Source organism: Micromys minutus, assembly GCF_963924665.1.
Source record: "Micromys minutus genome assembly, chromosome: X".
NCBI lineage: Eukaryota > Metazoa > Chordata > Mammalia > Rodentia > Muridae > Micromys > Micromys minutus.
Window position 1 is genome coordinate 79,460,129 of NC_137970.1, and position 11,767 is coordinate 79,471,895.

Genomic DNA, 11,767 nt, shown 5'->3' on the forward strand with positions numbered 1-11,767 from the left:
AAGGGAATTTGAGTGCGATACACTTTTAGTCAACTCCCCTGACATGATAATTTTTAAAATGTTTCTATTTGACTTTAAAATATATTGCACCCACACTCATGGGCACACACACTCCCACCCCCACACTCCCAACCCTACCTCCACACAAGTCTTGAAATAAATTCGTACAAGTCCAAATATTAGAAGTATCGCTGACTGGAGAAATGCTGAAAACCGAACTGTTTTCCTTATCCTGTCAATCATGTAAATGGTTATTATTTCAAATATATTATATGAATAATACTATATGACTGGGTAGTGAACATAACAGAGTACAGAGAAAACCAATGACAAAGTTAACATATAAAAAGCCTTTCTTCCTTGTTGACAAAAGGTCACCATTCACCAACAAATTACCAAAAAAAGCTCCTCCACCATCCCAGAGAGGTGAACTGAGAGGAGACATAATCAAGAGCAAAGGCAGTTTTGACTGTGCTTGTCCATATTGCTTGGATGCTCTTTGTCCTGTGCGACCTTCTCCGCAGCCTCCTTTTAAAATTTCTTGATGAGTGCTTGCTACACTCAAATCTTTAAAGGTCAGTCGAGAAGTTTGAACAAAGCTGCAATTTAGTTACCGGTGATGTAATGACGTGACTATTTCAGTCTTGACCATCTTTCTATGGTTATTCCAGATATTGATGGCAGAATAATCAGAGTAAAGAGAGTATGACAACACTTTCTAGATTTTGCTAATTGGTACAAGTCTGAGATTACTTAAAAATAGTTTTTGGAAATAAATAGATGAAAACAATCAGTGAGAAGACTTTTTGACCCCAGGACCACTGTTTCCTTTGTAATTCTGAACTCTATTTTTTTGACGTTCTTGCCTATCATATATTGTACCATACAAGAAGTTTTCTTATAAACAGCTAACTTTATTTTCCAAATGGTCTGTTCAACATAAAGATGTAAGCATTAGATATGATCTCAATTCCAACAAAATTCCTTAATCAACTTTTCTAAACACCATGAGAAGTATACTGTCAAACAATTTAGTCTCGAAGATGCGATTAGTGTATATAACAAAAGAAAACAAGAAAAATTATAAATGTTAAATTGGGTACTGTACAGAATTAGCCACAGTAAGGGTAAGAGTAACTGAAAATCTTCTCTTACATAAAAGCAAGTGGAACACAATCAAACTTTAAAATCAGTTTTAGGACTCCTGAAGTTAACCAAAAGCTTCTCACAATCTAGAGGGTGTTGATTCTAAATAAATAAATAAATAAATAAATAAATACAGATCTGAGTAAAGGAATCAGCAATATTCATAGATTCTCCAGATGATCACTTAAAACCCTCCCAGTTCTATGGTAGATCAGGAAAAGGTTGGACTATTCTTGTGATAAATCAAGCATGTTGGAAACCACTGTAGGGAGCAGAATGTGCTGGCCAGATTGATATTCATATATTGAACCAACATTCATCCAAATCAGCAGCAACTAAAGACAATTTTTTTGGGTGCAGCAGAACGTTATTGATGGTATTCAAGAGAGTAGGGAGGGCACCCTAGGACCCTATTATTATGGGGGTCTAGAATGGAAATTGTGAGGGAGATGCTCAGTGTTGGGGGCCAAGTTGGGATGGGACTCCTGAGCAACTGAGGGCCTCTCTCTTGCTCTCAGTGTCGTTGCTGGGGAGTAGGTGGTCCAGGGTTTCTTACTCATTAGAGGCCATGTAGGCCATGAGGTCCACCACCCTGTTGCTGTAGCCATATTCATTGTCATACCAGGAAATGCCTTTACAAAGTTGTCATTGAGAGCAATGCCAGCTCCAGCATCAAAGATAGAAGACTAGGAGTTGCTGTTGAAGTCACAGGAGACAACCTGGTCCTCAGTGTAGCCCAGGATGCCCTTTAGTGGGCCCTCTGCTATCTGCTTTACCACCTTCTTGATGTCATCATACTTGGCAGGTTTCTCCAGGCAGCATGTCAGATTCACATCAGATACATTGGGGGTAGAAACACGGAAGGCCATGACAGTGAGCTTCCCATTCAGCTCTGAGATGACTTTGCCTACAGTCCTGACAGCACCAGTGGATGCAGAGATGATGTTCTGGGCTGCCCCACGGCCATCACACTACAGCTTTACAAAAGTGGCCATCACACTACAGCTTTACACAGTCTTCTGAGTGGCAGTGATGGCATGAACTGTGGTCATGAGCTTTTCCATGATGCCAAAGTTGTCATGGATGACCTTAGCCAGGGGGGCTAAGCAGTTGGTGGTGCAGGATGCATTGCTGACAATCTTGAGGGAGTTTCCATATTTCTCATAGTTCATACCCATCACAAACATGGGGGCATCACCAAAGTGGTTGAGATGATGACCCTTTTAACCCCATCCTTCAAGTGGGCCCAGACCTTCTTCATGGTGATGAAGACACCAGTAGACTTCACAACATACTCAGCACCAGCATTACCCCATTTGGTGTTAGCGGGATCTCACTCCCGGAAGATGGTGATTGGCTTCCCATTGATAAAAAGCTTCCCTTTCTCAGCCTTGACTGTGCCCTTGAATTTGCCATGGGTAAGTCATAGTGGAACATGTAGACCATGTAGTTAAGGTCAATGAAGGGGTTGTTCAAAAATATCCAATTTGCCAGATCCTGAGCAGAAGGCAACCCTGGTAACCAGGTGCCCAATACGGCCAAATCTGTTCACACCGACCTTCACCATCTTGTCTAAGGGATGAGGCTGTCACTGCACAAGAAGATGTGGCTGTCTGTGTAACAGGGAGGAGCAAAGAGCCTAAAGACAAAATTTAAATTGGACCAGCAAAATTAAAAATATTTGTGCTACAAAAGACATTAACAAGGAAGTGAAAAGATGGGATCAGACAGTGGTAACACAAGTCTTTAATCCCAGCAATTGGGAGGTAGAAGCAGGTAGATCTCTGAGTTTGAGGCCAGCCTGGTCTACAGAGTGAGTTCCAGGACAGCCAAAGCTGCACAAAGAAATTCTGTCTAGAAAAATAAAAATACTACAAAACATAAAACAAACAAAAAATACAAAAATGAAGTAAAAAGACAGTACTCAGAATGAGTGAAAATATTTGTCTAATAAAGAACTATAATCCGGAATATATAAGGGACTGTTATAACTCTTTGCAACATGTGGAGACCATTATAGAAAGCCATGACCAGTCAAAAGGCAAAGATGTGACGCTCAGTTCCAACATGTCTCCAAAACAACTCCAGCACCTAAGGCTCAGAAATGATTGCAAAAGAGGGCAGAAAGAGTACAAAAGCCACAGGAAGAAGGAGTTAGCTATGAGGTTTTATCTTCTTGTAATTTCAGAAGTTGTACTCATAAAGTCTCACCATCATGAGAACCAAGGCTGAATAAGGATGGCAGCAATAGGCATGCCAAAGTGGACAGGTGGGAAATCCAGGAGGCTTGAGCCCTACCCAGAACTATAGGCAAGGAAGAAGCTCTGTGAGTAGGAGAAATAGTCTTCCCTAGGAAAGAGCACATCAATTGGTTACCCAGTACCAAATGGGCAACCCTGAAAGCAACATTGTACAAACTGAGCAGTTTATATTTAAGAATATATATTTATGTACATGTATGCAATTAATAGAGAAGGGGACCATTGTTTTGAAGGAGAATAAGGAGATATTTATATGAGGGTTTGGAAGGAGAAAAGGGAAGCCAGGAATCACATAAATATACTAATTTCAAAAAGTAAAGGAAATAATAATAATAATAGTAATAATAATAATAATAATAATAATAATAATAATAATAATAATAATAATAATATCTCTAGATAACACAGACCTGTATCTGAAGTGTGGCTCAGACTATTTCTATCATGATCACAGTACCCTTCCTACTTCATAGCTTTGAACTTGGATCTTTGGCTTTTAGTAGGTCAAAGCTGTATCTCTTTCTTAAGCTAACCATGCTCTCTGCTTGTTAAAGATACTTTTCTTTGCTCAACTATGTTCCTAGCAGCTTTATTCACAATACCCAGAAATTGGAAACAACCTAAAGATCTCTCAACTCAAGACTGAATAAAGAAGATGTGGTATATCTATACAACATAATGCTATTCAGCCATTAAAAACAAAGACATGAATTTTTCAGGCAAATGCATGGAACTTGAGAATATCTTGAGTGAGGTAACCCAGACCCAAAAGGACATGCAAGGTATGTTACCCATGCTATACAGACCCAAGGAAGCTAAACAAGAAGGAAGGCCCAAGCAAGGTTGCTTGAATCTCACTCAGAAGGGGGAATAAAATGGTCATAAGAGACAGATGGAGGGAGAGATCTGGGTAGGAGAGGGGAGTGGAAGGGGAATGTGGGGGTTCAAGATCAGATGTGGGGAGAAACAGGGGAAATGGCTAGATGGCCATGAGAGTGAATGGAAATCTACAACTGACTGGGGGAGGGGAGAACATCTTGAGGATGAGACAGAGAACTGGGACAAGGGAGGCGCCCAAGAAAATAATGGGGGTGACCTTAGCTGTGACTCACAGCAATGGGGACATGGAACCTAAAAAGTCCACCTCCTATAGCCAGGCAGAATACACACACACACACACACACACACACACACACACATTTAGTAATGATACTAAAGAGACCATAAATTTGGGATGGTGGACACAGATTTTGGGGATTGGTGGAGGGAAGGGAGGTGTAGATACAGCGTTCATATACAAAGTTCTTAGTGTGAGATTTGAAATGGGTTAAGTAAAACTGAGCTAAAACTTACCTCCAATTGATTTTCTAGGAAACAGTGTTAGGAAAATGATATGATACACAGAGTACTAGATTAACTTTGTGATTTAAATTTTAGAAAGTAATTTTATACATGAGTATTGTATTTGGGTCATTTCTATGCTACCCTCTATTGTTTTGGGAAGCTTTTGGACTCCCCTGACTAACAAGGGACGTTTCCCAAACTGGGAAAGTAAAAAATGGACAGATGGGGGTCAGGGCAAAGGAGTCCCAGAGATGGAAGAGGTGGGGTGCAGTGCTGCGGAGGTGGGATAAACAGGGGACTTTAATCAGGGAGGTGGGTAGAAGGATTACTAGTCAGGAGGGAGGAAGGGATAAATAACACTAAATATCATAAGGGAACACATTTTATGTTTATTTATTTAGTGTGTGTGTATACATATGTATATAGTTTAAATAATAATTCTCTCTCCAAAAGTAGCAGACTAACAAAAAGCCCAGTGCCACACATGTGGGATTTTATGACTATTTTGACACGTTTTTTATTTTAATGTGAAAAGTAGAACTACATACTGATAGCTTCATTAAAGGATACCAAGTAGGAATTATTTTCATAAATCTATGTCAACAATAAAATATGTAATATTAATAACCACAGTAGTCCCCCCTTTATACATAAAAGATATTTCCCAATATCCCTTAGACCCAGATAGTACCTAATTCTATGCAAGCTATTTTTGCCTATATATCCATTCCTATGATAAAAATTTAATTTATTTAAGCATAGTGAGACACTAGCAACACTATTAATAAAATACTGCAGTTATAACAATATAATAAAATTTGTGTGAACATGATTGTTCTCTCAAAACACATTGTTGTGGGTGAGATGGATTATAATAACGTAAGATTTTATCATGCTTCTCATAACAGAAAAAAAAAGAAAACTTATGAGTTGTTTCCTTCTACAATTTTTCATTTAACCTTTTGGACTTTGCTTCATAGTCTAAAAAAGAAACTTTGGATCGAGGAACCAAACTTCTTTCCTAAAAATAATAAGAGAATAGAGATCTATAACTAAACTGTTGAGAACTTAGAAGGCTAAAAGTTGTTATTACTCCTTAAAGAATAGACAGGGAAGATTGGCTCCTTTGACAATACAGGCACATAATGAGTACATAATGACTGGACAAAGATCCAGTGAAGTTGGGTGTTAAGAAAAGACAGGTGGAGATAATGAGATGCTCAGGGGCTTAAGTTGTTTGTCATCAAAGCCTGACAATCTGAACGGCATCTCTGGAGTTTACATGGGAGAAGAAGAGAACTAATTCCCCCAAGTTGTCCCTGGCCTTTGTATGCATATTATGGCATGCATGCCCAGTCCCATTAAAGAAATACATAAATGTACGAAAGAAATGTTGAAAAGTACCATATGTTCCAGACACACCATGAAGCCTATTGCTTGAATTAAAGGATTTCCTTGGGGAACTGCTGTAGGAAGTGGTAGAAGCAAGAATGGACTGGAGAGATGAATAAGAAGGCTGGAGTTTGGAGAAAATTGGGAGGAAAGGAGAAGGAGACAAAATTTTGTGGAAGAAAGTAGAGTTAGGCTTTTGGGGGGGGTTTTCTCCCTTTCTAATTTTTATTTTCTCTTGGAAGATTTTAAATATGGATACTTGAATACAATGTAGGCCAGGGCTCCCAAAGATTCTTTTTATCAATGTCTGTGAAGGCCTATACTGGAATTTTAATGGAGATTGTGCTGAATCTAGACATTGCTTTTGATAAGATGAACATTTTCACTATATTAATCCTACTGATCCATGAGTGTGAGAGGTCTTTCCTATTTTCTGGTATTCTTTTCAATATTTTGGTGCTTTAAAGTTTCTGTTGTATAAGTCTTTCACTTGTTACAAGGTAGACTAAATCGACCTTGATTAGATTCAATCTAAGATAATTTATGAGGCCGTTGCTAATTGTTTTATTTTCTTGATTTTTCTCAGAGGGTTTATCATTTGTATATATATGAAGGCTGAATATATTTATTAGCTATAGCAGATTTCTGGTAGTGTCTTCAGGATCTTTTATAGATACAATTTATTACCTTCAAATAAACAGACTTTTTTTCCTATTTGTATCCCCTTGATCTTCCTCATTTGACTTTCTACTCTAGTTGACTTTAAGTGACATGTTGAAGAGAAATTGGGGGAATGAATATTCTTGTCTCATTTGTGCTTTTACTGGAAATGTTTTAACTTTTTCTCCATGTAGGATGAAGTTGGCTGAGAGCTGCCTAACAATAGTCTTTCTTAGCTTAAAAGACATCCCTTGTATTCCTGTTCTTTCCAGGACTTTGAAGAAATAGATGCTAAGTATTCAAGGAAATAGAATTTCAGAGAACATTAATGATGGAATTAAAGTCGGATACTTATTCTTTACAGACAGGAGTGACAGAGATACTGTAATGGCGATGGCAATGACAGCTAGAACTTAATGCAGGCTCTGTTCTAAAGTCAGTATGAAATGTATGTTATTTAACCTTCACATAGGCCCTTGGAGGATGAGGAGATGGACTGGCATTAAGAGATGTGGTTATCTGTTCAACACTACAGGGCTAGTAAGCACGAACTGGGGGGGGGGGGGGGGCAAACAATGGAAGATTGACCTCAAACACTACTAAGAGAAGTAGGCTGTATATAGCCTTTCAATTGTGGGCTCTGTGGGGACAAAGTGAGATCGGTAACAATGGTATTGGAAGCTCGAGAAGAGTGGAGGCAACTTGAAACAGCTGCTCAAAGTCCATGAGTAAGGAATGGAAACACTGATATGGAAAGCCTGCGGGAGAAAGGAGACCTGAAGCTTGCACTGGGGCCAACACTTGTTTGCAGGTGTCTTTAGTGATATCCCATAAGATGTGATAGGATTTGGTTGCAGGAAGATTAGGGGACAAAGGAGTCTAAACTGTTACTAAGTACCATTGTTAAAAATATTTGCTGGAATGATGTCAGTGAAAATGAAAGAGTTAGGACTCTTGGAAACTCCACCCCTCCATTAAGACAATGAAACACTGGAAAAAGCAACAACCTGAGAAGCTCACATTCAACGTCTCAGTAAGAACAGTGGGTTTAATGGCATCTTTACTTCATAACTCCTTTATAACTCAGCATACTTTGCCAGACTGAAGAAGAATGGGGCTCTCCTTTTACCCAGGTCATCATTTGATCCCCAAAGCTTAGATTGTAAGGCCCTTTATCAGCAGCCATGCAATGAGTATTTCTCAAAAAAAAAAAAAAAATCAGAGACAAGTATTTAATGGCACACATGTACACGGTATTTGATAAGGAATTAATATTAAAAACCCATAAGGAACTCATACATCTGAATAGCAAAAGGGGCAACTAATCTGATTTTAAAATGAGCAAAAGACCTAGATAGACATTTTCTTAAAAGATGCACAGATGGCCAACAGTTACACAAAACGTTGTTCACCATCAGTAATCATCAGGGGAAAAATCCAACCCAAAGCACAAGGAAATAGCACCTAACACCTCTTAAGATTTCTATTATCAAAGAGTCAGGCAATGAAGGTGTCAGTCCAATGACTGGTCAAACTTGAGGCCTATGTCATGAGAGGGAGGCCATGTCTGACACTGACTGGATGGCCAGAAATCAGAGGCTGGATACCACAGAAACATGGGATAGAACCAAACACAGACAGACATAAAAAGCCAATGAAATTATTCCTAATGACATTCTGCTTTAGTCAGTAGACTGGAGCCTAGTGCTATCATTATCAGAAAGGCCTTCCGGCAGCTCATGAAAGCAGATGCAGAGACCCACAGCTAAACATTAGGTAGAGCTTGAGGAAGCCTAAAAAAGAGAGGGAGGAAGGACTGTGGAATCCAGAGGGTTCAAGCACACCAGGAGAACATGGCCCTCAGAATCAACTAAGCAGGGTTCATAAGATCTCACAGTGACTGAAGTGACAATCGAAGACTCTGAATGGGATGGTGCTAGAGCTCGCATATATACTTATGGACATATAACTGGGTGTTCTCGTGGGACTACTGACAATGGGAATAGGGGCTGGCCCTGACACCCTTGCCTGTGCTTAGAACCTTTTCCTCCCACTGGGTTGCCTCATCCTGCCTTGCTATGAGGGTTTGTGTCTAGTCTTATTGCATCTTGTTAAGCCATGTTTGTTTGATATCCCTGGGAAGATATCTTTTCTGAAGGGAAATAGAGGAGAAGGAGTGGATCTGGGGGAGAGAAGAATTAGGGGTGGTGACTGGTAGGAGTGGGAGAGGAGGCTGTGTCAGGATGTATTGTATGAGAGAAGAATATTTTTTAAAAACAGGCTTATGCGAGGATAAAAAATAAAGGTGTTGGAAAGGTTATGGACAAAAGAGAACCTCTGCACTCTGGGGGTGGGAATGTAAATTGATTCAATCATTATGGAAACAATATGGAGTTTCCTCAAAAATTTAAAAATAGATCACTATTCAGAGATCGCGCTTCTTAGTATATATTCAGCAATCCTATTTCTTGGTGTACAGCCAAAGGAAATTAAATCAGTACCTGCAAGAAATATGTGCATCCTTATGCCCATTGCAACATTTTTCACAATATCCAAGATACAGAAACAACCTAAGTGCCCATCAACAAAGAAATGAATAAAAGAAATGTAGTATATAATGGAATATTATTCAACAATAAAGAGACAAGTAAGGCATTAAGGCAGAGTAAAACAGTGATATCCAACATCTGGGGAGAGGAAATAAGAAACGTCTGCCAAAAGGTGCAGGCTTTCAAGGACAAGATGAATAAGTTCCAGAGATTTTATATGGAGTAGGATGATGATAGTCAATAACACTATATTAGTTACTTGAAATTTACAAAGAGGATCTTAATGGTATTTACTACACACACACACACACACACACACACAGAGAGAGAGAGAGAAAGAGAGAGAGAGAGAGAGAGAGAGAGAGAGAGAGAGAGACAGACAGACAGACAGACAGACAGACAGACAGACAGACAATTAAATGAAGGTGGTAATATAAACCTTGTGTAAGTTTTATCCCAACATTCCATGTATTAGAAGCTTGTTATCCCCAATATGGGAATTTTGGTGGTGGACCATTAAGAGGTGGGGCCTAGTGAATGATCATTGGATAATTCAAGAGTGTGCCCTTGAGGGGATTAATGTAGTATTCAATAATGAGTTATCACAAAAAGAACAAAACTGGCTAGGATGTAGCTCAGTTGTGTAACATGCAAGAAGCCCTGGCTTCAGTCCTCATCACTGTATATGCTAGCATGGTCGGCCATGCTTGTCATACTAAGACTCAGGATATGAAAAGAAGAGGAACAGGAAGTTAGGACCAACCTTGGCTACATAATGAGTTTAAGGATAGCTAGGGATATACAATATGAACCCATGTCTCAAAACCAATAAAAGCACACAAACAAACAAACAAAAAAACAAACCTTTCCCCACTTAACACTGCTTTTCTGTCTGAGTATAGATCTTCTCACTTACCCACTAACTATAGCCATAACATCTACCATTAAGCTATTCAATGTTGGACTTTCAACCAAACTTATGGAATAAATAAGCCGTATTTTCCTTATAATTATTCCACCTTGGTTATTTCAGTGTAGTAACAGAAAATGGGTAGAATGCTAATTAATTCTATGGTGGTAATCATGTCCCATTATATACATCTACATTTGGTATTTAAATACCAAATCATCACTTTGTACTCTTGATTATATATACATTTTGACAATTATACTACAAAAGCTAGGGAATTAATAAAAATTAAAATAGTGAACATAAGTGAAACAAAAATTTAGTCACTTAGTCAAGAAAAATTAGAGTCATACAAATTGGAAATAAAAAGCAAAGCTTTCTTTATTCACATATGATGTAATTTTATATATAGAAAATTCTAAGGAAGATTTTTTAAGGAACTAGAGATAATAAATGAATTCTACAATGTTGCAGAACACAAGATCAACATACAAAATTCATTCATAGTTATGCGTACTTGTGATTAACAGGCAGATTTATGCATGAAAATTGCAAAACACCATTGAAATAAAGTTTAAAAGGCTAAATAAATAGAAAGATACCCTGTATTAATGGATTGGATGACTTAATATTATTAAGATGTTAATACTAACAAAAACTACCTATAGAATTAACTTAATCCCTATCAGAATACAGTGGCCTTTTTGTATTCTTTAGAAATGTCATAGATCTATGCAACGAATCTTGATTGTACTCAAACCAAGTGCATCTCTCTTGATCAACTAACTCCACATGGTTCTCCATCCCAGTACATATTTCTTTTTATAAACCACTAAGTCTACTCACTGGTGTCTATATGCACATAACTGTTGGGAGGTTTACTGGGACCTGGACAATGTGCCAGTGGCTACCCCTTAAAGAAAAGCTGCTCTGTATCTCAGAGAAGGTACCAATTGCCAATACCTACTCAGCTGGACTTCGACCTCAGGAACCTCTTCTACCTCCATCTTGGAATCTTTTACTGGCATGATTTTACTCAGGCCTTGTGTAGATAACTACAGTTGGCATAAGTTCACGTAAGGAAGTACCATGTCATGAACAGAAGATACTGTTTTGCTACAATCATCCACTTCCTCTGGCACTTAACATCCTTTCTCTTCTTCTTCGATGATACTTGAGCATTAGCTGATGAGAGATCTATGGATGAGCAGTCACCTTCACTTGCTCTGAGCACTTTGACCAGCTATACAAATCTCTTCATTGGGTGCTACCCAGAACAGTAGGAAGCATCTCTGACCAAGGTTGAGAGCAGTACATGTCTATGGATAAAAACAAATATTCAGAAGGCATTTAAAAAGTACAGCCACTTAGCAAACCAACATTAAAAGGTTTCCCTTTGGGGCATAGATTTCTTTAGCTATGTATTTTTACCATGTTTACAGTACCAGGCATGAATGTGACTGTCTTCCTGCACTGGCTAGTCTTATTTATGTCAACTTGACATA